Here is a 9047-nt window from a genome sequence, read left to right on the forward strand (position 1 = left end):
TATTCCTCATTTTCAAGAACTCCTTAATGACTGGTAGAGTAACAAGTGACTGGCGGAAGGCTACGGTAGTACCGATATTAAAAAAGGAGTCGAGATGCCAACCTGGGAACTACAGACCAGTCAGCCTTACATCCATAGTTTGCAAACTGTTAGAGGGAATGATTAAGGACTACTTAGTAGAGTTTGTTTATGACAATGGTATAATAAATGATAATCAGCATGGATTTAGGAAGGACTGTTCCTGCCAGATCAACCTATTAACATTCTATGAAAGGGTAAGTAGAGATCTGGATGGAGGGAAGCCAGTGGATGTAGTATATTTAGATTTTTCAAAAGCATTTGACACGGTACCACATAAACGCTTACTACAAAAGCTGAGGTCTATGGGCATAGATGAAATGGTGCGTACATGGATAAAGAACTGACTACAGGAACGTGTCCAGAGAGTATCGATAAATGGCTCCTTTTCAGATTGGTCTAGGGTCATGAGTGGCGTGCCTCAGGGATCTGTGCTAGGCCCCATGCTATTCAACCTGTTTATTATCGATATCGGGGAGGGCGTAAATAGCCATGTTTCCGTGTTTGCTGATGATACTAAAATCGGGAGCGTAATAGACACGGAATTAGACACTACAACATTACAGGAGGACCTGGATAAAATAGGGGAGTGGGCAACTACATGGCAGATGAGGTTTAATGTCGATAAATGTAAAGTAATGCACTTTTGGGTTAAAAATAGGCAAGCGGGATACACATAATTGGGAACTCCACTAGGGAAGTCAGAAATGGAAAAAGATCTGGGAGTCATAGTAGACCACAGATTGAATAACAGCTTGCAATGCCAGGCTGCAGCAAACAAAGCTAGCAGAGTACTATCTTGTGCTAAAAAGGGAATGCACTGTAGAGACAAATCTATAATGTTGCCACTTTATAGATCGCTGGTTCGACCTCATCTGGAGTATGTGGTTTAGTTTTGGTCACAATCCACAGAAAGGATGTCCTTGAGCTGGAGAGAGTCCAGAGAAGGGCAACCAAACTAATTAAGGGGATGGAGTACCAAAGCTATGAGACAAGGTTACTAAATTTAAAAATGTTCACTCTGGAAGTAAGGAGATTAAGGGGGGATATGATTCTGATGTACAAGATGTTCAACGGGGATAGCAACATCAGCAACAAACTTTTTACGGTAAACTCCAAGACAAAGACCAGAGGCCACCACCTAAAATTGGTGGAGAAAAGATTTCAGCACAAGGGGCGTTGGGGGTTCTTCTCAGTTAGAGCGGTTAGGGTCTGGAACTCACTGCCACAAGCAGTGATTTCAGCTGTGAGTGTGGAATCATTCCAAAAACGTTTGGACGATTTCCTCAGGGACCGTAACATACAGGGGTACAAGTACTGTACACATAAGAATAAGATCACACATGAACTCATACACATGTAGATGCACATGCATACACGCAATAGGTTGGACTTGATGGACCTGTGTCTTTATTCAACCTCAAATACTATGTTACTATTTACAAACACTCAGCGATCATTGATCGCTGAGTGCTTGTACCCGCTGTCCTTTCTGACACGCTGTCACAAGAGGCTGAGCGAGCGGTGTGGGGAGGAGAGCTCGATCTGACAGCTGACTCCTCCCCCACACCGCTGGCTGGCCTCCTGTGACAGCACTGGCTGTCTCCGCCCACACGGACGCTCTCCTGATCTGTCATAGGAGGCTGAGCGGTGTTGGAAGGAGAGACGCCGGTGCTCACAGCGCTCTCCTCCCGCAGCGCTTGGCCTCCGGTGACAGTTTCTCTCCTCCCTGCTGGGACAGAGTTGCGCCTAGCAGTGAGGAGAGAAATCACGGATGCAAAGCTATTTTGGCAGAAATATGTAACTTTCTGCATTTTGCCAAAAATTAAATTTTTGGCCGACATATCGGTGGATCCTTACCTAATAGTTAAAGTAGTATCAAACTCTGAAACTTTTTTTTCAGTTATGAATCAAGATCACACAAATATACATTGCCCAGCAAAGTATTTCTTTATATTTTTATGCAAGCTCTTACAGTCATTGAGGAAAATTAATTAAAACTGGAGCAGACAAAATCTTGAGCAATTGCCCTTGGCAACCAATCAGCTTCTCTGCTCAGTTTGTTCAGTTGAGATTTGAAAATGAAAGAGAGATGCTGAGTTTTGATAAATTCGCCGCATTATGTTTCGGAACAGCTCTAGCTCTTACAGCTCTGCTTTCTTGAACTTCCTGTTCAGCACAAGATCACAAGGGACAGTCTCCGGCAGCTTTCCATCTACTAGCTTGAAGAAGAGAGATAGAAGGAAGGGGAAGTGAATAGAAAGGAGCAGGGGAATGGTTTGCCTGGCTGTGCCAGCATTTGAAATAGCTTAAAACCCTTTTGACTTTAATATCACTTTAAAAAAGAAGACACTAAGTGTGTTTATTTCAGACTTCTCTTGGAACACGCTCACATTTTGTTTCTGGTTACTAATATGTTAATATTCACTCAAGGCTCAGTAGTGCCATCTGCTGTATAAAATCATAACTGTCTATGCAGAAACAACATAAAGCTACATAATACTTGCTTATTTTTAAAACGGTTGCTTCACAACAAAGTGACAATTCAGCTTTAGGAAGATGCTTAAAGGAGAACTATGGGGTCAGTGTTTTTCCCCATAGTTCTCCTTAGGGTAACGGGAGGACACAAACTAGCGTCCTCCCGTCACCCTAGGCTTAGTATACCGCAAGCTACAGCTCGCGGTATACTGAGACGCCGCAGCCGGAGTGGATCCCGACTTAGAAGACGGGATCGGCCCAGCTGCGTGAGTGACAGCTGGCTCTGCCTATCTAGAGGCAGAGGCAGAGAGCCGTGACAGGATCGAGAGGTGAGCGAACCCGGTATGTGTTCGCTCACCTCCCGATCTACTGAGCCGACCTGTGACAGTCTCATTGTCACAGGTCGGCTAAAACTATGAGGTGAGTGAACAGCACTCACCTCATAGTTCTCCTTTAAGGCCTCATTCACATGACTAACAGCCAGCCCGTACAGATCCGCGCTGCGTGCACGGCCGTCTAGGGCTGCTCCCGGGAAGGAAAGGTGCTGCGTGTGATTGCACGCAGCAGCCTGTTCTTCTCTATGGAAGTACGCGGCCGCACGCCGCCATACGCTCACCTGAACATCCATCGGCAGCCACAGCTCCTAAACAGATTAAAAGATGCTGTGGCAGTTGTTGTATTAAGCATACTTCCGGTTATCAAAAGCCTCTATGTGAACCTTGTATTAATAAGTTGGTTGCTAGTGAATCATCTAATCTTATGAAGGATTTTTTTTAGAGAATATGAGGATGGAAATGGTTTCTACACTACAGTAATTTACAAATGTCATTGCTGAAATGTTGCCATCTACTTCTATTCCAGTAATAGCAGGTCCTTCAGGTTTTGCCTCAGGGTTGGGGGGACAGTATAGGACAGTCCCTATTCCTGAGGAGTTGGATAGGGGGATATCAGAAAAGGAATCTGTTTCTGATAGTTTCCTGGAAGAAGGGGAGATGGTGGTAAGGATGCGTAAAATGCACCCCTCTAAAAATCTTTTTCCATTAGAAGAGATGGACTATCTGCAACCAGCGATTTACACTACTAAGCATATTCCTGATCCAGAGCTGTTTTAGTTCAGGATAGAGTGCATAGAGGTTTGCTTGAACCACAAGGCAGAGTTTTTCCTATCCACTAAACCACTTAAAGATTTACTTTCTGGGGGATGGAAGAAGCCAGAGCGCAAGTTTATGTCATTCAGAGCATGAAAAAGGACATTTCCCTTTAGTAAAGAAGACGAAGAGACGATTAAGTGTTCCAAATTAGACGTTGCTTTGGCCCAGGTTTCAAAAAAGGGTGATCTTTCTTTTGGCTGATGCATCAGCTGAATTGGCCTGTGCCAGGTTTGGGGCTCTTCTTAACTCTGCTAGGTGTGCTATTTGGTTAACATCCTGGGAGGGAGATTTATCTTCCAAATCTAAGCTTTGTGGCTTACCTTCTGAGCTTTTGTTTGGTTCTGGCTTGGATGTACTAGCCAGGTCTTCAGAAAAATGGAAAACATTTCCAGAAAAGAAAAAGAGGTTTCGGAACCGAAAATGTTTTCAGCCCCCACAGGAGCAGCTATTTTTATTTCTATTTCAGCTATCCATATAAGAGGGGTGTACAGCAGAAAAGTAGATTTCCTGAGTTAGAAGACCTATACACCACAACGAATTGGAGCTTCATCCAGAAATCTTCAGACTCATAGTAAAAAATGAGGTCAGCCGGATGTAGACTTATTTGCAAGGAGGGAGAACAGGAAGTTGTCAGCTTTCTTTTCTTGAGGGAAGGACTGGGGATCCTTGGGCATAGATGCTCTAGCCCAGGATTGGACCTTCTGCCTAGGATATGCTTTTCCTCCTCTGCCCTTGCATCCTTGGATTCTACAGAAATTGAGCCATTCAAGTTGCTATCTGATTCTGATTGCCCACTGGTGGCCCAAAAGGACTTTTGGACGTTTATGAATCTGCAGGTGTGATTTGTTCTTCCCCCTTGGAGCCTTCTGCCCAGGAGGGACCTTCTTTTTCAGGGACCAGTGCTGCATTCCAACCTGAGTTTTTTTTTCGATTGACTGGTTCTTGAAAGGAGGTTGTTGAAAGGTAGAGGGTGTTCAGAGAAAGTAATAGACACTCTCCTTTCCAGTAGAAAGCATGTTGCCAGAAAGATTTATGGTAAAGTTTGGAAAGTTTTTTTCTTCCTGGTGTTTACACAGGAATATTATTTTTCATTCAGTTCCTGTAGTTTTGGATTTTCTGCAGGGAGGTTTTGAAAAGAACCAGGCCCGTAGCACTTTAAAAATGCAATTATCCACTCTTTCAGTTTTCCTGGAACAGAAATTGCTGGAGGAACCTTTGGTGAAACAAATTCTTAGGGCCATTGAACGTTCATGTCCTATTCAGAATAAGGCTTTTCATCCCTGGGATCTTTCTGTGGTATTGGGGGACTCTTCAAGCCACCATTTGAACCTATTTCCTGTATTTCTTTTAAGTAGGTGTTATGTACCTTCTGGGAGACCGGATGTGAGAGGAGGCTTCCCTTGCACCTTGTTTCCTGGGAGACTCTGAGGATGGGAACAGAGCCCAGCGGGACAACAAGTGGCAGGAGTGCCAGTGGTGTTGAGCACCGTGCAAGCCGTAATCCAATGGGCATTCCGAGGTCAGGTTCCAAGCGGGCAATTCCAGTACAAAAGGGGTCAGGCAGAAGAATGGTCAAATAACAGTTCCGTGGTCAAGGCAGGCAGAATTCAAGGTTTGTCTAGGAAGTCCGGGTCACAAGGATCAAGCAAGATATCAAACAACTGGAACAAGGATTAGCTGACAATAAACCAGCAACATGGTGGTACTGCTGCTGGGTTTATATAGGGCCAGTGATGTCATTTCCTGTGCGCCATCATGGCAGATTTTCATGCTGATGGATTACTGCTTCTGCACATGCGCGGGATGGCGCAGGCCGCACATGCGCAGATGGCGGGGATCCATTACAGTAGGTTGTTATCGCTTAAAATGGCTTTTTTTTTTACAATCTATTACTTCAGCTAGAAGGGTAGGGGATCTCCAGGCAATATCCATTAAAGATCCTTATCTTACTATTCTCGCGGATAGAGTAATCCTTAGACCAGACCCCTTATATTTGCCTAAAGTGTCTTCCTCTTTTCACAGGTCTCAGGAGATTATTTACCATCATTTTGTGTAAAACCTCAGTGTCCTAGGGAGGAGACGTTCTATACCTTGAATGTTAGACGCTGTCTCCTTTAAGAGGTTACCAGAACTTTTAGAAAGTCCAGTCATTTTTTTTTATTTGTTCTGTTTTTTGGTAATAAAAAAGGATGTCAGGCTTCTAAAGCCTCTATAGCAACATGGATTAGACAGACCATTGCTTATGTCTATAAACCAGAAGGTCAGGATTTGCCTAGTGCAGTAAGAGCTCATTCTACTTGGTCTTTAGCCACCTCTTGGGCAGAAAGAACTGGGGCTTTGGTGGAACTGGTCTGCAGAGCAGCTGTTCGGTCAAGACAGGATACCTTTGTAAAGCATTACAGGGTGGAAGTTCTGTCACAGCAAGACCTATCTTTTGGCAAAAAAGCTCTACAGTCTGTAGTCCCACCCTGTGAAGGTAGGCTTGTTGGTGTGCATTCCTCATCCTCTCAGGTTGCCATTCTGGGAGATGATTGGAGAAATTCCCAGATAGACTTACCGGTAACGGTACATCTGGGAATCTTCCAAGACGGCAAGCCTACTTCCCACCCTAAACGTATGTATTTAATATATTTGTGATGATGGTTTTTTTTGCCCCTCGTGCACCGGTGGAGGTATTCTACTTTTATCTCTACTGAGGGACGAGGGGGGTGGGAGGGATTTTTCAACTGTTCTCAATTGTGTTTGCTGTAGAAGGAGGAGCCAATCATGTCTCAGGTTGCTGTCCTGGAAGATTCCCAAAAATACTGTTACCGGTAAGTCTAACTGGGATTTTTTTCATTAGCACATGATTGTGTATTCATAGGGAATGCAACTACAATTTAAAGGGTTATTCCACTTTCAATGAGTGCCGGTCTGTGGCGGGACCAACGCTGATTGCGTCACTGCTGTTGCTGAGTTCTTCTGGGTCTGAGGCAGACCCTCAACTGCAAATTAGGTGGTCACAGCACTATGATCACAGCGATAGCTGATCGCTGTGATCACAGAGCCATGACAGCCACTAAGCCAGATTGCAGCTCACTGTGTTGTGGAGCAGCGAGCCGGCTCAGTGTGTTACAAACTGATACAAAGTATCAATGAGGAGAACACTGTATTCTCCTTAGAGATACTAAATATCAAAGCCCCTGTAAATAAAAAAAATAACCCCTTAGTGCCCCCTAGTATATAAAAAAGTTTTTTTATTTTTAAACATTTAAAAAAAGTAAAAAAAATATATGTCCAATAAAAAAAAATATAGAAATATATTAAATCAATGTGCCAAGGAGGCTATTAAAGATGGGAGACAAACATATCACATTCTAAAATTGTTCCAAACCAAAATTGTATTTCACTCCTTGTATTTTATGACCTATAACTCCCAAAATAAACTGAAATCCCAGACATATGATATACCCTAAAAATCAGGACAAATAAAAAATGTATTATGAATTACTTTCTATTAGGTGCTCTAATTATGTACACATTATTATTGCCAAAACTGTGACAAAATTATTTTGTATTAAGAAAATAGGAATTTATAAATGAATCTGTCACATCAAATTAAAGCCTATTTTTTGTCCTTTAAAAAACGGTATATAATATGTGTTGGTGCAATGAATGAGGAAGATAGAAATTATGGTTAAACAAACACATAGCAAACATGGCAAAATTGCGGCGGGCCCCCAGGAACTAAAAAACTTTACTGAAGCTGTGTCAGTAAGGGGTTAATAAACCAGTAGACATGTCCACACAATAACATTTTGTTATGCATGAAACAAATGAAAACTAAAACCATTTTCATTCGTTATGCCTCCGAATCCGAAACCGCAAAATGAAACTGCAGAATGCGCTCGTTCTGTGCATGCGGGCCGCCATCTTGGAGGCATGTTTGGAGCGCCGCCATTTTGGTATATATCTTAGTGTGACGTTATTCACCCGCCTCCAAGATGGCGGTGCGCATGTGCAGAACGCGCCAACGGCCAATATGGCTGCCACACGGATTTCCCAGGAAATCAGAAAGCCAGGCAGCATGTAATTAATCACTGCCCGGCTTCTTGATTGCCCAGGCTGTTTGGCTGGCTCGATGCTGATTGGCTGGGAAGTCGGCTTTCCGGCCAATCAGCATCGAGCCAGCCAATCAGCATGGAACTGGCTTCCTAATTGGCCAGGAAGCTGGCTCCATGTTCCCCCGCGGCACTGCCAGTAAGAGGAAATCTCCCTCTGACCGGAAGTTCCGGTATCGGAGAATTTGGGCGAGTACTCGCCCAAATACTTGGTATTGGCACTGATATCGATAATAGTTTCGGTATCACTGCATCCCTACTAAAAACTACCCCTTCTACCCTAACCACGACTTGATATATAATATAGAGTATACCAATAGTATTCTTATGACTCAGGAAGTCAGTCCATAATAAATATTCCTAATGGTAAAATCTCCTCATTGAAAACTGTATCACATTGCTGATAGTATAGACTTGTCCTTGAAATCCAGCAGCTACATCCCCTCCATATGTGTTAAAACATCCTCGGTTTGTTTGCTGTATCAAATGATTTCCACTTCATAAATAGACATGTCGATGTATCCAAAAACATCCAAACGATCATTTGGATTGATCCATCAAATAGTGATAATACTCAAATGTAGTGAAAAGCATGGATATTGCAGAAATATCACGCTACTTTTCCAATATTATTGGTATACTCTATATTACATATCAAGCCGTGGTTAGGGTAGAAGGGGTAGTTTTTATTATTTTAAATGTTTGTTTTTATATTTATGTAATGTGATAAATTAAAGGTTACAATAAAAATAATTGAACAGTAATATTGGATAGTTGTCCTATATTGGGATCTCTGTATGGGGAAAACAATATGACATTTGAGATATAAACTATAAGAGACCCATATAGGTTTATAAATTGACTATGGGTCGATGTAGCTGTCCCTTCTCCCCGCTGTTGAATCAGTAACACACTTCCTACCCCCGGGGTACTGTAACTCCACTCTATGGAGGAGCATCGGAGCAACCCTTGGACAGCAGCATTGTTACCCTGTAGAGAGAATTTAGCAGATTTAGTTGTACTTGTGTGCATGTATTTGTTTTTTTGCATAGGAGCCAGTAAAGCATTGTAAACGCCATCAGTAGTTTTTAAATGCAATGCTGGGGCTCCTTCAGACTGTTCCTCCTGTCCATGTCTGTACCAAGGTACAAACATGCAGTAACATGGAAGGAAGTATCAATGAACAACAAGGGGGATGATGTCACCACACTTGTATTCCATTGAAACTACAAGTGCTTCT

This window comes from Nanorana parkeri, unplaced genomic scaffold (genome assembly GCF_000935625.1).
Source record: "Nanorana parkeri isolate BGI_ZX_2015 unplaced genomic scaffold, ASM93562v1 scaffold812, whole genome shotgun sequence".
NCBI classification, from domain to species: Eukaryota; Metazoa; Chordata; class Amphibia; order Anura; family Dicroglossidae; genus Nanorana; species Nanorana parkeri.